Source organism: Triticum urartu, chromosome 7A (assembly GCF_056163025.1).
Source record: "Triticum urartu cultivar PI428250 chromosome 7A, HENAU_Tu73, whole genome shotgun sequence".
In the NCBI taxonomy this organism is placed as follows: Eukaryota; Viridiplantae; Streptophyta; class Magnoliopsida; order Poales; family Poaceae; genus Triticum; species Triticum urartu.
The window spans coordinates 333,077,501-333,096,864 of record NC_141879.1 but is presented as its reverse complement, the minus strand read 5'-3'; the positions used below and the strand labels follow the sequence as shown (position 1 = coordinate 333,096,864).

Sequence of the window (19,364 nt, the reverse complement as noted above, 5' to 3'; positions counted from 1 at the left end):
TAAGAAAAAGGGTAAAGTGATCGATGTACTCGAACTGGGAGAGTATAATTTAATCACTTATAAAGAGGACGTATACAATGAGAGCGATGGATGGAAACCGCCGGTGAACACGTGTCCTTAGATATCAGCATGCATTACGAGTTACGCCCGTATATATATGGACCAATTTGTGTCACGGGATGACTGCCTCTATACGGACACAGACTCTGTAGTTTTAGAGAATCCTCTTCCCGTATCTATGATATCAGATAGAGAGCTTGGTAAGTTTAAGCTAGAACACGGCCTTATTAATTAGTTATGATCTTGTAGTAGTATTCTATCACAGTTATTGTGGAATTCATCAGATGTAGCAGGAAATAATTACCAAGTGTGTACGCTCAATCCGTAGCTTGTTTTGGTTAGCTTTATCCTTGAAAGAATAAGCAGCTTCTTGTTTAGGGCGGGCTATCTTGACTCTTGAGCCTGAGAGGGAGAAGGCTTCCCGCGTGGACGGATTAGCAATCCCTAGTCTTCCATAACGCGTATTGGACTTATGTTTCCTCCTCCTCGAAGATGATGGATCTATGGTTACGACCATTCTTTATGGCTCTGTACCAATAGTACAGATTCGATTTAGGCTCTTTAAAGAATCACCCAACTGGTTTGATTTCCTTTTTGCAGTAATCAGAAAGTTCGCTCTTTTTCCAGACCTGTGGCCTTGGAGTTCATCCCCGTCCTCTGCCAGGTGAGAAGGAAGATGAGAGATACGTTCCTCGTCTTCCACTTTCTTCCAGCAAAGCCTTTCACCGAGCGAGCAGCTAAGCGAGTTCATCCGCATCTGTTGTCGTTCAAGTAGGTCTTTGGTTTTAGTAGTGTAGGCATAGGAGAAGACTGATTCCTAGCCTTTCTATTTACTAAGGTCAGGAAGGGGGTAAAGGGGGATCGGGGGAAGGTGAAAAGTTGAAGTTCATTCCTCCCTCTAATTCCATCTCAGCCTATCCGCCACAGAACAGGGGCGGGCTCTTTCTTCTTGTTCTTGCGTGACATCTCGGTAAGGCTTTAGATATATAGGAACTAGGGAAAAGAACCTCTTGCCGTCCTTGTCGATCGAAAAAAAGTAGTAAAATAGAAAAAAGGATTCAAATCTGCGTACTACTCCCTAGCTTCTTGAAACCACCAATCCATTACGATGCCAGCAAAGAAAACCAACGCTTAAGACGCTATTGGAGACTCGTGTAGCTATTATTCGAAGCTTATTAATTTATTTACTGCGTTCAAGGCATGACTGCGTGATAGGTGTCCTTTTCCCCCTACTCAAGAAGAAGAGTTACATGTGAGTTCCGATCGTGATATCACAAACAAATCTTACTTTTGCTTTCCCAAGCTGGCGCATAACCTCTGGACCGATAGGAAGATCGATGACCCACATCCTACAACTTCAAAGAAGTATTTGTATCACACCCGAGCAATGGACCGGGGAAGGAGTTTCATTCATTTACGGAGTTTGGAAGCGAGGACGATCCAGGATCGACTGCTATCTGAAGAAGTGGAGTGGAATGGATCTGATTACCCATTGGCGTCTGCATTGACGCTTCTGACTAGCCCTACTCTGTGTCTTTTGCGTTTCCTTATTCATGTACTCATGTCTATTTCTATTTGTATGATACTTATATTGCAATCGATCTATCCCTTGGTCCTGCCAATCGAATTGTTAAGTATGTTTTTTCCCTTTCGAGAAATGGTGACAGTACCAAATGCCGAATTAGCGGCTGTACCGGGTAAGGACCATAAACACCACGAGCCGGTTAAGCAACAGAAGCTGTGGGCGAAAGCACACTCGTCATTCTCAGACCTGCGGTCGAGGTACGTGCGAACAAGTTCCCATTCTCTATGTTTCATGGCCTATCAATGAAAGTCGGTATCAGGCTGGCTCGCTTGGCGGGTCATCTCCTTATATACCTAAATCCTCGTTTCACTCATCTGTAAAGGTCTACCCTTCGAAAGGTAGGTTGAGTTCCCCCGTATGTAGCCAGCCACACTCTACTCGCAGGTCAAATATTGGCGTAGACAACAGAGAATGTGCTAGGTAGGAAACCGAAGGAACTCTTACTATACGAGAATTTGCAATTCAATATGACAACCGATCAGAAGGGATTGGACGATCCCAATGCGTTGCCCTCCTTCGCAATACCGGAACTATCTGACCGAGATCCATCAACACAGAAAGCGGAAGGGACAGCAGATACGGATAGACTGGATCCGGAAAGGGATTTCAGCCAGTCCTTGCCTATTGCTGGGCTGGTTGTTTTGTCACGGTCCGATTAGTAGAAGGTGAGTGAGTAAGACGAGGCCCCCAAAGCGTAATGTAGAGCTATACTGCTCTTGTTTTTCCTTCCGCCCTGCTTAGGAGAACTTTGTCTAGAACCCACTTTAGCTAGCTTTCAAGGATACCATTACAGATGAGTGAAGCGAGTATACCGTTTCCGGAGCTCCCGAGGTAGCGCGGTAGCGGAAGCCCTTTCTAGTTCAAGCAGTTCCAATTCCTATTCTGCTTCACCTCTTACACCACACTCTATTGGTTCGCCTTGTGGTGCCTTTCGATCAAGGTCTACTTTGGTTGATCCACTTTCTTCTACAGCGCGTTATCCGCATCGAAGTTAGCCAGGTTCCTACCGCTTCTTGATATTATGGATTTTGCAATCCCTGAACGCCAGTGCTTCTACAATCAACGGATACTATTTCACATAAATAATAAGTAGAAATGGACAAACGAGTGTGGCTACACAGAGTGAGGAAAAAAACATGGTGGTACCAGCATTGCGTATCACTCACTATGCTTTATGTAATATGGCTTAAGCAATGGTAAAATGGGAGTCCTGAGCAAAGCACATCTGATCGATATGAATGAAAGATACATCCATCTTTTCTTCTCCTTCGAAGGTTAGGTATCCGCTCGTTAGTTCAGCGCCGCATAAATACTTACTTTAAAAGGGGTGACTCCCGCCTGTGCTTAAGTTGTTTCAAGCTTGTAAAGACTCGCGATCGGAAGATTGACCTGGTTTTCTTTCAGCTGAAACTCTACCTAATGGTTCAGATTCCCCGGGTCCATGGGTCCACGGCCGCTTAGCTTAGACAGCCTTGTTAGAGACATGAATGCGGGGTGAGGTTTCCAATTGATTTGTATTCACCGGGACCTCCCCTTATTTGATTTTCTCCACTTTTCTAGTTACTATGGAAAGAATGTTGAGCAAATGAGTTTAAGGGGTGGTTTTCTGTTTACTTTTTTTCAGCCTACGTCGTCTCTCTTCCAGAACCTCACAATCATCAGTGTCTGAAGTTTCATGATGAATATTGGTTTCACATTTTATTGCTTACGTGAGGAAATATCAATTTGGAACTCGAATTTGTATTTGAGTTATGATGAGGAGTGAGGTAGATTCGCATTGTTGAAGAAAGCGAAGAAAAAGGATGCTGCTATGGCTTGCTTGTGGCTCTTTCTTCTATTGGCTAGTCTCAGGCATGATAGTTTCAATTTCTTTTGGAAAGCAAGTGCGGCTCAGTCATAAGTGTTAGTAATAGCATGAAGTAAGTTGTCAGTAGCCGGCATTAGGTAAAAGGAAAAGCTTCTCAAAAGCATCCAGAAATATCATAGAATGGTGATCGAGATCACCTTCACGGGAATCATCCTTTGCAAATTGGGGGAAGGGAACCAATCAAGTCACCAAGAAGTTCCCGAAACTTGGTTTAGTATTAAGGTTCTTCTCTTCCAGCGTTTAGTATTCAAGTTCTTCTCTTCCAGCCCCCTGGCCCCTCTTCGATAAGGAAAGTTTTCATTTCTCAAATCAAAAATGACAAATATGGTTCGATGGCTCTTCTCCACTACCCGCTTTACTACTTTCTATTTTTTCTTATGTATTAAGTTTCCCTTAATATAAAATTTGATATTACTTTCGATTTTTATATTTTTATTCCTTTGTCATTTTATATTCTGCCTAATACCAATTTTCAATCTTTTTAGTTCGTGCTTCGTCAGCTCCTCCTTTCTGATCAATCTCCCGCGGAGATTCAAGACCCCCAGGCTCTAGCTCATTTAGCAGGGCTAAACTTCTATCTGAGTCTTTACGAGCAGGATCCGGGATGGGTTACGTTCATTCAGAACGAGCTTAATCACAATACCCCCTGGAAGACATACTTGGGCGGCTTAAGCTCTTCCTAATGGAAGAAAAGCTCTCTTCTATGCGACAAGATGTCATTCAGGAATTTGTGGCGCTTTATCAAAGAGTAGGGCCTTATCTACCGATCGAGCCCTACTTGGTCGATGAAGCGCTTCGTTCCTATCTGGACCATATTCACGCAACTGATTCTTTCACTGTTCTCCAAGCGTCTTATCAAGATCTGCGGGAGAATGAGGGAGGATCCGTTTTCTTTCGAAATGTTGTTTCCCACAACCGGGATCTCCTTGAGGCGGAAAGCTCCGCAAGGAGGTGCCTGGAAGTGGAACAGAGGATCCGGTGGGAAGAAATCCCCAAGAGCAACGCAAGTCTCGAAAGAGCTGAGCACTAGCATGCTCTCGACTTGTTTAAGTCGGAGGATCTTAGAAGGGAATTAGAAAAAAAAAGAGCGGGGTAGCTCAGTAATTCTGATTCTTTCCTCTTCCAGCCCCCCGGCCCCTCTTTGATAAGGAAAGTTTTCATTTCTCAAATCAAAAATGACAAATATGGTTCGATGGCTCTTCTCTACTAACCACAAGGATATTGGGACTCTCTATTTCATCTTCGGTGCCATTGCAGGAGTGATGGGCACATGCTTCTCCGTACTGATTCGTATGGAATTAGCCCAACCCGGCGATCAAATTCTTGGTGGGAATCATCAACTTTATAATGTTTTAATAACGGCTCATGCTTTTTTAATGATCTTTTTTATGGTTATGCCAGCGATGATAGGTGGATTTGGTAATTGGTTTGTTCCGATTCTGATAGGTGCACCTGACATGGCATTTCCACGATTAAATAATATATCATTCTGGTTGTTGCCACCAAGTCTCTTGCTCCTATTAAGCTCAGCCTTAGTAGAAGTGGGCAGCGGCACTGGGTGGACAGTCTATCCGCCCTTAAGTGGTATTACCAGCCATTCTGGAGGAGCAGTTGATTTAGAAATTTTTAGTCTTCATCTATCAGGTATTTCATCAATTTTAGGTTCTATCAATTTTATAACAACTATCTTCAACATGCGTGGACCTGGAATGACTATGCATAGATTACCACTTTTTGTGTGGTCCGTTCTAGTGACAGCATTCCTACTTTTATTATCACTTCCGGTACTGGCGGGGGCAATTACAATGTTATTAACCGATCGAAACTTTAATACAACCTTTTTTGATCCTGCAGGAGGGGGAGACCCAATATTATACTAGCATCTCTTTTGGTTCTTCGGTCATCCAGAGGTGTATATTCTCATTCTGCCTGGATTTGGTATTATTAGTCATATCGTATCGACCTTTTCAAGAAAACCGGTCTTCGGGTATCTAGGCATGGTTTATGCCATGATAAGTATAGGTGTTCTTGGATTTCTAGTTTGGGCTCATCATATGTTTACTGTGGGCTTAGACGATGATACGCGTGCCTACTTCACCGCAGCTACCATGATCATAGCTGTGCCCACAGGAATCAAAATCTTTAGTTGGATCGCTACCATGTGGGGAGGTTCGATACAATACAAAACACCCATGTTATTTGCTGTAGGGTTCATCTTTTTGTTCACCATAGGAGGGCTCACTGGAATAGTTCTAGCAAACTCTGGGCTAGACATTGCTCTACATGATACTTATTATGTGGTTGCACATTTCCATTATGTACTTTCTATGGGAGCCGTTTTTGCTTTATTTGCTGGATTTTACTATTGGGTGGGTAAAATCTTTGGTCGGACATATCCTGAAACTTTAGGCCAAATCCATTTTTGGATCACTTTTTTCGGGGTTAATCTGACCTTCTTTCCCATGCATTTCTTAGGGCTTTCGGGTATGCCACGTCGCATTCCAGATTATCCAGATGCTTACGCCGGATGGAATGCTCTGAGCAGTTTCGGTTCTTATATATCCGTAGTTGGGATTCGTCGTTTCTTTGTAGTTGTCGCAATCACTTCAAGCAGTGGAAAGAACCAAAAATGTGCGGAAAGTCCTTGGGCTGTTGAACAGAATCCAACCACACTAGAATGGTTGGTACAAAGCCCTCCGGCCTTTCATACTTTTGGAGAACTTCCTGCGGTAAAAGAGACAAAAAGCTAAAAAAAACCTCTCCTAACTATGAAGGAAGTTTCATAGAGATAGGTGTGGGGAAATAAGTTCTTCATTTGAAGAGTTAGTTGGCTGGCCTACCGGCCCACAGATTAGGTTGGCTTTTACCGCCAACTGAACTGCGTAACCAAAGCGATTCCTTCTTGGTGGAGATAGGTGGGTCCTGGTCCAACCTAATTCAGTTCGAACCTGACGGGTCGTTCGTTCGTGTGGAGAATCTCTTTCCTTACTCAGGATTTCTTTATCTTCGAGGCGAGGCATATTCATATGTCGAAGAAGGGGGAAGTGTCTCCATTTACGCTCATAGAACCCGGAAAAAAGAATATACCGTCGTTTAAGGACCAAGGATGCGATGTGAGAAGCGTAGGTCGGAGTAGCAGGAGTATGCGACAAGCAGTTGCATGTTTGATGTGGGTCTGTAACGAGATGAATTAGAACACTTGGAATCCTCGCGGATATAGCTGCCACGAGGGCTCTTTCCCACTTAATAGATTCATTCCTTCGTTACGGCGGTTGAGGGTACCTGCCGTTCAGAGATGCTATCAGAGTAGGAAAGTTAGCCAAGTTATCCTGCCTAGTTTAGATAAAGCACCCCGATCATACCAGACGCAACCCGATCATTGTATACATAGCATAGTGGAATTTGAGTAAATTCTCTCTGCCTTTCCCATTTCCAATTCAAAAACCACTAGGCATAGAAGGAAATCTTTCCCGGTAGAAGGTTCTCAGTAATCAGCAGTGGGAATAAGCCCTTCCAGTCTTTTTCGCCTAAGAAGGTTTTGGAGGAGGAACCTGTGGGAACGGCAGTCCTGCATCGAGATTATTAGTTGCTTACCGTTGCACATTTTATCAAGATCAACCTGTGGGAATAGCCGTCCCTTCCTTACCAAAGAAAGAAAAAAGGAATGACGCGGTCTGGTTTACAAGTAAGAAAGAAATAGGATAAGGGTAAAGGTGACGTTTTAGCTCTTCGTTCCGCTCTTGGTTTACAGGCTTTGTTAACCGGACCGGAAAAGGGGGCATTTTCTGGGTAGGTTTCCCTATTAAGTCAGCACCGGATCAAGATTGGAGACCCACCACAAGCAGAGAACAAAAAGCCTAAGAGTGGTGACCAACCATCTGCAAAAGGAGTAACAGAGCAAAGCGGAGAAGAGAAGGAAGCTCTCAGGTTTAGTGATTCATACCTGTCCTGTCTTTTGTTTCCAGGGTTTCGATTTCTGGTCCAGAGCTAGTCTACTTATTTATTTTATACGGAAACGTAATTTTGCATATTATACGGAATTTGTCATACCAGGTTTTCCTAGAGTTGAGGAATTCTATCCATTCCAGGAAAAGCACTGGTTTGAGAAACTACACTACAAGAAAGTACTAAGGAATAGGAAGCTGCTACTTATACTTATTATTCTTGTCCAAAGATGCCAGGCCGAGACAGAAACCCAACTAGTGAAATAGAACGGATCTCTCTAATAAACTGGGGTTCTTCTCTTCAGGTTGCTGGTATCCTTATATGGATCCGTCTTGTCTCCTCGGCTCGATAAGCTAGCAAAGTCAGTTCGTTGGATTGGTCTGTCCGGTCTGTCAGTCAGGAAAGCACGTCAAGTCGGTTAATAGCTCTGGTCCGGTTTCTAACTCGGTGAATTGGTATGGTCTGGAGGCCCGGCAATAACAATAGCAGACAGGTCAGTTGTTCAAGTCCGTCTGGTTGATAGGTCAGCTCGGTATAGAATCTTGTCTGGTTTCTGAAGTCGGTAAAGTCCAATCAGTAGAGTGCCAGTTAAGTTCCTCAAGTAAGGATCTTTGATTCCTCCAATTCGGTAGGTAATCATAATAGTCTCAGCTCGGAATGCGAAGATGCTGCTAATCTGTTAAAGGGATCTAGATCGCATTTATTTGATATGCGTCCCTTCTTCAACCCCGGATGTGTACCTGACGCCAGGGAATAACGTAGTTCTAAAGTAGTGACTCGTGTCTTGGAGGTCGTCCATCCAAATGTTCCTCTTTGCCATTGCCCGCGTCTACTCCTATAACCGAATCGATGGCCTATAGCGCCATGCCATAATGAAATTCTTGATCATTTCTTTGTTCGTAACATTGCGTAGTGTATCACTGGGTGCCACAATCCCATTCAATTCTTGTCCATTCAATACCATGGATATATCGATTTCTATTTTCAGAAAGCTCCTATTTCGATTGATATCTCTAGCAAATATATGCGTAGCGTATGTCAAGATAAAGTGAATCAATCCGTATGACGGCAGGGAGCGGAGGCAGCTTCAACTCAAGTGAGGAGCAAGCTTACCTCGGGCGGGTAGATTGATCGGCTCCTTCATATCTCGGGATTTCGCTTAGGCCACCCAGGCCATACCACAGAAAAAAGATCTGGTTTCCTTTCCCTCATCAACCTGCCGCTGCCGTTCTTTTATTTCACGAAAGAATCTTTCCGTCCGTATTGAGCAACTCAAATTCCTAGAAAGCCGTTGGTGCACCCACCCAGTGAGTAACTACTAATGCAGTGAGTAACTACTAATGTTACGAACAAAGAAACTTTCAAAAAGTGGACCCAACAAGCAAAGCAACGGATTGGGCTGCACTGCCTTTCGGCGTTTTAGTTAGGCGCATCCTCTTGCGGGATGAAAATCTGCCATAGCACACTCCGCGCCTTTGAAGGAACATTTGCTCGATGATGGTCCTACCCTACGCGGGCTTACTAACGATGGCCAAGCACGCAGTCATTCCCGTTCTATTTGATAGGGGAAGCAAGCTAGTCAAAGAAGAAGGAAGCATGGGTATAGGTAAGTCTAGACATATTGACACGGGCGTATACTGAAATAGGCATAAGGCCGCTAACGCTAAGGAGACAGCACCGCTTCTTTGTTCGTAACTAGGACATGTATTGATGCTAGAGGCAGACTCCTGGCACTTATCACTCCTTAGATGAAGCAAGACAAGAGTGAGTCCGCTAAGGGACAAGTATGACTCAAAAAATGATGGCAGATTTTTATGGAAACGATTATATTTTAGTATATTGTATCATTGGGTTTGTCATTGTCGATAGCTATTCTTGTCGCCATTAGGGCTGGCCGGATGATCCATCACATAAATGCTATTAATGTTGAAACACAAGTAACTGATATATCCAAAGATGTTCTTAAAGAACAAATCATTTATCAATTGGAAATACTCTATAAAGTCTATAGAGATACTACTGAGGGTGTGCACTTACCGGCAGGAGTCAATCTCCAAGAAGTAAGCACACATCTATTTTTTGTAGACGAGAGAGTGAGCCTTCTAAACAGTATCTACTGTGATCTTATTGCAAAGGGAACTGGAAGTGAATACTTTGGCCAAGTTATACAATTTCTTCTGGGATAGCTTGTTGTGGGGCTTTCCGAAGGGTCGTTCTGAGAGTGGTCTCTTTTCTTTAAGGTTGCATATATTGTCGGAGAAGGGAGGGATCCAGGCCAGGTCTAAAAGTGCCGAGTTGGGTTTGGGACAAGATCAGGAAATAGTGCATCTTATATAGTGGGTGCCAACTTGATTGCTGCTGGGATTGCTTGATAGGAAACTTTGATTGATACGAGCAGATGTGAATGAATTGAAATAGTCAATAGTGGTGATATGATCCTAGTATCTACACTCTGATCTACTTCTGCTACCGAGACTGCTGCTACTGTAAAAGCATCAGGAATGTGTCAATTCACTGAATAAAGTGCTCTTTCCATTGATTTATGGATGAAATCACGAAAAAGAGAAGGAACCACCGATTCTGCATCAAAAACAGGGGTTCTGGAGCCAGTTTCTCAAATCGTAAGTAGATCCAATCCAGGGCAGTTGATAAGTGAGGTTCTCCGGTCGAATGCAAATAAGCCAGAGCGTATCTCTTGTTTCGAAGAAGAAACAAACATCCTAGTCTCAATAGATCTTGATTCTATGCATGCGTCAGACACATCACGAGCCGGAACAAACGAGTGCTTTCAACCCACGAGCCGGAACAAACGAGTGCTTTCAACAATAAGCAATACCCGAGCTTCCTTCTACCAACCAGGATTCCGATACCAATTCCAATCTAGCACAGCACAAGGAAGTAGCGCACCAGAAGAACCAATACGAGAACCCTTCCTTCCGGCCAGAATCCGTCTTTCTTGTCCTTTGCATTCGAGGAATGGGATCTGCCTTGTGGAAACAAAAGCTATTTGTTCGAGTCAAGCAAGCGGACAGTCAGCTAAGAATACTGGAAGAGAACTCTCTAGCCTTGCACTTAAACTAGACTAGAAATCCAAAAAAACACTAGTTTTGGCCCATAGAGAAATAGAGTTTTTCTTCTCCGCGGACTCCCCATGCTTGGCGCCATAGGCTTTAGGACTTTTGGCACTAGGGAATCATACTTTGATCAGATCCGTGGACAGGCTCCCGAGGTCAAATCGGATTATGGACTTTTCCAGCTAAGTGAAAACGCACTTCACTACTAGCAAAGAAGTCAGCTCAGGGCAGGGCCGGTGGTAATCTCAGATAGGAACTTGCCGGGATACTTCCATACCTGCCATCCACCACTACTACTGATCGTTTCCCAGAACGAGCCATACCTTTTCCCAGAATGAGAATACGGCTGAGGACGAATAGCGGCGCCTAGCTTTAGTTTCCACACGACACGATGGATCTATCACTCTCTTTAGCCAGGCCATTCTCTAGAGGAGAGTTCCGAGAATGAATTCCAATCTGGTACCAATCGTAGAAATCGTATTGTAGAGTTCTTCTCACGCCTAGCACAGCTACAAGCATTCCTCGAATGCAGAGACAAGACGGAGGATATCTGATCCCGCGGAACATCTGCTACCAACTACGGATTACCTTGTTTCCATGAAATCCATGTTTCTGGCACCTTGGCCCCCTCTACCTACGAAATTCTGATTCCTATTGCTTAAGAAAGTACAGCAGAAATAAAGTCTTTGGGTAGATGAGGTCACTGATTAGCCCGCTGAGCTGCTCTGTCCCCTCTTCCGGGATGGGATGGTTTATGCGCTTGTCCCGATGAAGCTTAGGATCCGATAGAAACACGGGGTCAACTAAGGAAAAAAATGGGAACCTTTGCATGACGCGCCTTCCTCAGGATGTGCACTCTCTTTTCAGGATTGAGAATGACGACACAGCCTGGAGGTCTTTCGTCTACTTCTTCTGTCCAGGCCTGTTTAGCATTCTAAGCAGCCGCATTCCTATACGCATAAAGTGGAGTTATATTAGTACCTAACACCACAATATAAGTCTTATTCTAAGTAGGATCACCCACATTTATTTACTAAGATTTGCTTTATGAAAGTAAATGACACCAGGATGGTTTCAAAATATCTTTCTGATGATAATAATCAAGAAGGTAGCGTACTCACTCTTATAGTATAAGCTTGTACAAGTAAGCCGGTATTAAACTACTCTTATTAGGCAAGCTGGTAAAGACCTACTCTTAGGCATCGATAGTAGGTATTGTCAATTTCTTCTTTTTTTCAAATATCCTCAACCACATGGCCAGAGAAGGGAAGTAAGGAAGAGTATAAGTCTAAGATATAAGTAAAGGTGGGGCTAAGACCTCTAAGTCAAAGAGTGAGGGCGTTAGCGGGTAGTATTTTGGAATGCTGATGTATTTGATTGATAAACCGTTGATTCGTAAATGACCTATTTAGTTCCGGATGAAATATTGATTGACTTTCCATTATACCCTTCTTCCAGCGAAGTGCTTTAACTCTCTTACATCTACCCTCTCTTCCAATCAAGTATCTAGAGAAGGTAGCGAGCCTTTTGAGGTATGGCCTGATAGCGCCTTATAGTCTTGACACGAATGCTTGAATTTCTGACCTCACTGGTCTCAAATAAATAGACTTTCCTATCCTCTTAAGGTTCTCTATGCCCTCATACATTGATTGCTATACAGAATTTAGCGTAAAGTATTTGAATATTGATTATTATTATGAGGCTGAGAGGGCAAGTAACTTAATGAAGCAAGACTTAGAAGAAAAGGAGAGAGATTCTCCACACGAACGAACGACTCGTCAGGTTCGAACTGACATAGGTGAATCGGACCAACACCTATCTTACACCAACAAGGAGTCGCTTTCTCTATGCCCGACTTACGAGCTCTTTGCTTATTATTTCTCGGGTGGGATGAAGGTCGAAATGTCTAGTTTGAATTGCTTATGCTTATATAGTTTGAATCGTCTAGCTTCATACCAAGGTTGTTCTACAAAAGAACCAAGTAAGATAGTAAGCCCGTTCAATTGAAATAGCTTCCTCGCTTCGCAGTTCGATACCCACTGAAACTATGGATACGATAGACTCGGGAGGGGAAAGGGTTACTTTATTTGGGCTACTAAGTCTTTCTTGTTGATTCCGGAAATAAAGAGGACCTTCTTAATCCTTCATGCTCCACACCCGCCTCACTGGACCTATCCATTCGAGCTCTCTCCTCTAATCCCAACTCGACACGGCTGGACGACGACGCCTGTTCACTTATAACGAAATCACACGTTAAGCCCGATGAATTCATCTACAATTTCTGGATTTGTCGGTTTGGCAAGGCAGAACCAGGGCCCTTCCATTAAGGTTATATTATAGTTTCGATAGGAGAGATGCAGACCAGATAGGAATGCAAGAATACTCTGTAAATTGTTTATTAATTGGTTTAGTCTGTGGAAGAGAAGTATCGATCTAGAGGATTGCCCCCCAGACTGACCTAGTTGTCCTTGACTTGCTTCGGAAAGAAAAGACCTAGTACTTGTTTACCTTGACCATGGCTACTTTCCCGCCGCCTTTCCTTCTATATTTTTCCTATGTGCTATCCCAGGCATCCCTTGTCAAGCTACCTATCCCTACGAAAAAGCAAGCCTACTTACTACGTGTTTTCCTCTATTGGCAAATACGCATATACTGACCTACTCACGTGCATATCTTGCATAAATAAATCCCCTAAAAAAACAAACTAGCCCGTATCTTCCTAGTCCTTGTTGCCAGCCCTACTCGACTATTTAGAAAAAGCTACTACTTGAATGCATACTTTTACTATTCTTTAAAGAAAAAACACACACTATTTATGAGTTTATGCCCCACCAACAGAGCAAAAGAACGCTCAAATGAGGAACTAGAATATGAAAGTGCAAAATCTCCTACCGAACAAAGAAAGCACTATATCTCATTTCAAAAAGAAGGTAAAAATTCTTCAACCTAACTCAACACAACTATATTTCTACTGTATATGTATGTTTGTAACGTGCCACAAAACCATCTTAAGATTAGACAGTTATCAATCAGCAAACGCATTGACCACATGCAAAAAATAAAGACGGATCTCCTTCCTTTTATTCGGTGCTTTCCTTTTATAAGTCACTGCTATTCTTCCTTGACCCTTCTTACCTTTGCTAGATTTTGCATTCCGCTCATTACTATTCGGCTCAGTATTATCTTCACCTTTGGAATTGCTTCCACCAGAAGTAGACGACAAGTACCGTAGATGTCAGAATTTCGTATATAGCAAATTCAGGTAGTAAGTAATGGAACTGTAGCATGCAAAGGGACTGTACCATGGAAATGGAGAAGAAATCTCCATCAAGTTTTTCCATTTTATGCCATATGAATAAGAGATTCCTTTTAGTTAGAAAGCTCGCGTAGAAGTTTGCTATCAAAGACCTCGGTATTCTTTTCATCCGTGGTTTCCCACTTCTCTGTCTCTAGGTGAATGCCTCTACCAGAGGTTATGCGCCAGCTTGGGAAAGCCTTAAGTTATATCTTAATCTGTCTTGCAAGGTAGATTGGATCATGTCCGCGATAGAAGTTGCGGAGGAATGAAACGACGATTTCGGTATAGGAAGAGAAAGGGATTGTGCTTTCGACCGTGGCGAGATAGGATAGACTTGGTATTCTTTCTTGGCCCTTGATTGCCAACACTCTGGGGCTGAATTAATTAATTAAACTAATAGGAAGGATTGGGATGATGAACTGGTGATATTATTTCTTTCGCTGACTGACCAAGGTAATTAATTCCTTCCATTGGCTAGGCGGGTAAGCAAGGAGACGACGTTCTCATTAAAAAAATGAAATATGCCATGCCGAATTCAAAAACAACTCCTTAAACTCCGTCGTTTACCGACATCCTCTCGGCTATCATACGTCCTCCGCTTATCTCTCTTAGGCATAGGCATCTCAACACATTCCTCCTTCCGAGTTGCTTGTCCGAACTTGGCTCTTTAGTAAAACGAAGGAGCTGCTAAGCTATTATTAGGTATCAATTTAGGAGCCTTTTTTCATTTCCAACTACATTATTGTGAGCATTCGGAACCCATTCCTACGCGGTCATCAAATTGGCTGGCTTTGGACCCTCGATCGCAGCAATGAACTCAGCGTCCCACTTAACTTACTTTTGGTACTTTTGAATCTTGTCCCATCCCATAGCTTCACAAGTGAATCTACCTATGGATCCATAAAGTTGATCATTACTTTTCAAATTCTTATTTCATGTGTCCGCCATAGCGCTTATCTATCTCCTGGTCTGATTCATCTTTGGAATGTAACTGGACATATTACAAGGTGAAAAAACAGTGATTTCATCGATTCCAGATTGCCCAGTGTCTCCCTTTCCCTCTTTCCTTTCACTTTCCTCGCATAACGAAAGCATGATTTACCCGAGCCGAGTATCTTGTTAGAGTAGTAGATTCCGCGCTCGAGATGATGTGTGTGACCGGGCAGGAGATTCTTTTACTCCAAAGCCGTTGCGCAGGTTTGTGTGTGACAACTATGTCGATCAGTTTTTAAAGACGCCCAGAAACTATGTCTACAGATTCCGACAGAGAGTACAAGTGGTGCCATCGGAGGAAGCTGACAACTTCAGAACAAGAATGGAAAAAGGATTGATTGCTCGACGAAGTAGTACCAACAGGATATATTAATCACTAGGTTACGGTAATATGTGCTTGTCTCCGAAAAGAAGGATAAAAGGATAGATTAGCAAAGCAGTCACTCCCAACGGCAGATGAAAACGATACCGACACATCTACTAAATCATCTTAACAACCTTGAAGATACGTGATTATATAATAAACTCATTTAGTTGATAGATCATTATTGGATTCTTTTTATTGTGACCAAGATCCATGAAATAGCTCTCTTTATACTACGTTATAACTAGCGGATACTTCCCATTCTTATGTCTTCTTTCCTTATTACGACTCCTGTGCTTAGATAAAATACGACGTTTGAGTTTGGACATAGCCAATTGCTACTTACGGTGCTAGGCCTTTTCAAGCAATGGAAGGCAGACTTGAATGCCAATCAGACATGGCCAGAAGCTTAGATAATATCACTAGTTTCTCTTGTTTATCACTTAATAAATAGTCTTATTTGTCCCAGGGAGCGAGGAGAGAAGATGACAGGTTGAGTAGAGAAAGGTGGGTCATTGTCCCAACGTAGTAGTATTTTTGTTTTGTTTTCAGCTGATCTATATCAAAATAATAGAATAAATAAAGGCAAAGGATTTGGTTCAGTCGTCAAGTACAGATTTCCTTTACCCAGAGTTGGGAACTCTGAATAGTTGTTTGAATACCGACTGCCTTCCTTGCGCTTCAATTCCTCTTATCCAATCCAACTTCCCCTGGGAGCCAAGCAGAAAAGCAAGTCCTCTAGTTATGGATGCAGTACTCACCTCACTAAACTTAGGAAGAACTAATTCAAGTAGAATTACAAATAGCGAGAAGTGGATGAAAAAGGGATCGAGCCTAGCTCGAAAACAGCTGCTCCTTCCCTCTTTCTTGCTTGCTTTACTCGGTATTCAGTGAAAGATTAGGCTTGGTAATTACAGTTACCAATGGTAAGGATTGGCACATGAACTTTCCTTTTTATCGAGCTCGAAAAAGCAATGGGTGGGTTGGCTGTGAAAGGAGAGTAGAGTTTTTTAGTTTAGTAAGAAAAGTACTGGGTGAGGCTCCTCACATCCATAACATATTATCTGTACTCTTTTTCAAGCATGCCTCTTTTTAATGACTCTCTTTTTCAACTTAATTGTGGCATTTCATTCTGTTATCGACTAATGGTTGACACTGGAGAAGCATTGAAGGCTCCTTCCATAGATTCCAAAGCCCTGTTTGCTATTATCAGAATATTCTGACTCCCTTGTTGTCTTATTGATCTGACCAACCGCAATAACAACATTGCCATTCGGGGTTACGCGAGTCGGAGTATTAAATAAATGGAATATTCCAGCAGGAGCAACCGAACCATCTTCTCGTTGTCCTTCCATTCTTCTGACCAATAAAATAGCTCTTGGTCATAAGAATCCAGCCGGAGTTCGAAATCGGAGATAAGAATTGAATCGATTTCAGGCACTTCCCTCAAGTCGAAACTGGAACAGGAAACTTGTAACTTCTAGCCGAGAAGGATAAGAGAGGTTTGTCTTGCTTTGTCTTATAGTGATTGTGTGCCAGGGGTCAGCGAAGAGACGGGACGCTATTGTCCCGGACTACTTGGACTAGTCTACTAGGACTCGGGGGAAGAGACTTGTTTGTGATAGGACGAGAGATCAAGTACAGTGTTCTGTTCAAACTAGGCAACCTCTTCGTTATAAGACCGAGAATAGTATATGCCCCGTCTCACCACTAGCTAGGGCCACCAGCATTAGGAAACTAAGGAAGAGTCGTATGGCTAAGGAATTCAGGGCTGATAGAGCTCTTGGGAAGAAGTCAGTATCCAGCTTTCTTTCATTGATATCACAATAACAAGCGAGGAAAGGACAGTCTTTCAAGAGAAGATAGGTCTGTTTTTCATTAAGGAATTGCGGCGAGTATTGCTTGTTTCCCAGATCCGGTATCAGGACCTGTCGATAGATGGGATGGACCCACCCGTTTGACTCTTATGAATTGATAGTTAGATACTATTGCTAAAGGAAAGTAAAGATAGTGGTTTGTGTTGCAAAAAGCTAGTTCAAGGTCAGGCTCCGTCAAACAGAGTCGTCAAGAACGAAAAGCTGAAAGAATGATGTGTCAAACAGTGATTGCGCACAGAGGTTATTTTAAGTATAGGAACTATTGTCCCTAACGAGAAGTATGCTGCTGTCCCAATAAAAGGATAGTTGGACGGTATCGATTGAGGGAATAGGGATAGGTGGTTAAACGCGATGCTGCGCCTAACTATATAGAACGGTGATCCATGAAGAGAAGTCGGCCAGCTATTAAGTCAGAGAAGTCATCAACCTATTACTAGTGTCAGTTCTGTTAAGAGAAGTCATCAACCTATTACTAGTGTCAGTTCTCTTCTTCCTCTCTACCAATTGAAAGTAAGTATTGATTTCGCCTAATAGGGACAAAGCAAAGTAGGGTGGTCAAGTACAGTATGCCTGGAGTTCGTAGTGCCCACTAGATATCATTGGCAAGTTATAGAAGTATTTCTCTCTTCTGAGATATCATTGGTCAGTGCAGCGAGGGGCAACCTTCATTTCTATTGCTCTGTAAAGAAAAGATAGGACAAGGGTCTTGCTCCACCCAATGGAGATAAAGCACGGGGATCCGTTAAGGGCGTATTGAATCGATAAGAAGCACTTGAATTCTAGTGGGCCCGGCTACCCAAAACTAGCCCCGGATCATTTATGTATTATCAATTGATAGTAGGGGCAGGCAGGGGAAACTCTTTATATCAGTTAAGTAAACTACTGATTGTATTGTGGGCTGGGATCCTACTTCTATAGCGAAGTAAAGAAGTGTGGAATGCGCTATCTCGAAGTAAAGAAGTGTGGCTTGATAGATAAGTTGCACAAACCTTTGAGCTCGATACGATATAGTCTAGCGATTAGTTCATAGACGGGAAGCTCCATTCTCCCATTGTTCGGGACTCTCATTGTTCTGTTCAGAAAGTAGTCGGCATCTTCCTTTATTCAATTAGCAAGGCAGTGCTGGTTGATTTCATCATTTCTAGGTATACCCTCTCCCTTTTCTACGAAGGTTTGCTGCTTCGCCTGCACCAGTGAATTATTCTATTCTTCTCCTTTGGTTCAGTCTGTGGGGAAATCAGAATTCACCATTGAATCCTGTGGATCAGCTCCCTTACATAATAATATTTCACTGTATCAGCTACGAGGGGAAAATCTGAAAGACAGAGGATAGAGAGTGAGAGAAAGAGTGTGAGACTTGCGCCGCTCTCCATTTCGAGGGGATTTCGACGATTCTGGGGTGATTGAACTATTTCTTTACCTGTTCAATTTCTAACGAATCAAGATATCCTCTTGTTCCGGTAGAAATAGTAGCTATCTGCTCTTCCACTGGGAGAGGATTTGCCTGGGATTGTTTAAGCAATTCCCTGAATCGTCGACCCCTTGCCAATTGATTCTGACTTGTTTTATCGAGAGCAGAGGCGAATAATAGGCTTGTCACTCTGCGAATTGAGCTAGTTCCAATTTGGATTTGCCAGCTACTTGTTTCATGGCTTTAATTTGAGCCGCGGATCCTACTCTGGAAACAGAAATACCCACATTAATAGCGGGTCGAATTCCGGCATTGAATAGATCCGCAGATAAGAATATTTGTCCATCTGTAATGGAGATTACATTAGTAGGAATATATGCGGAAACGTCTCCAGATTGAGTCTCAACTATTGGTAAAGCGGTCATACTTCCTTCGCCTAAAAGAGAATTTAATTTAGCGGCTCTTTCTAAAAGGCGTGAATGCAAATAAAAAACATCCCCTGGATAAGCCTCACGTCCGGGAGGTCTTCTTAATAGAAGGGACATTTGGCGATAAGCTTGTGCCTGTTTGGAGAGATCATCATAAATTATTAAAGTATGCCGTTCGCGGTACATAAAATACTCAGCCAGGGCTGCTCCCGTATAAGGAGCGAGGTATTGTAATGTAGCAGGTGAATCCGCCATTTCAGCTACTACAATAGTGTATTCCATGGCCCCCTCCTCATGGAAAGTAGTTACTACTTGAGCTACGGAGGATGCTCTTTGACCGATAGCTACATAAACACATATTACACCTTGCCCTTTTTGATTGAGAATTGTATCTGTGGCTACTGCTGTTTTGCCAGTCTGTCTGTCCCCAATAATGAACTCTCGCTGACCGCGCCCTATAGG

At 42.9% G+C, this 19,364-nt stretch overlaps 1 pseudogene; it reads left to right on the top strand.

Annotated features, from left to right (window-relative positions):
* The first annotated feature begins 3,217 nt into the window (after positions 1–3,217).
* LOC147959523 (uncharacterized) lies at positions 3,218–5,856 on the top strand (annotated as a pseudogene).
* The last annotated feature ends 13,508 nt before the right edge of the window (positions 5,857–19,364 follow it).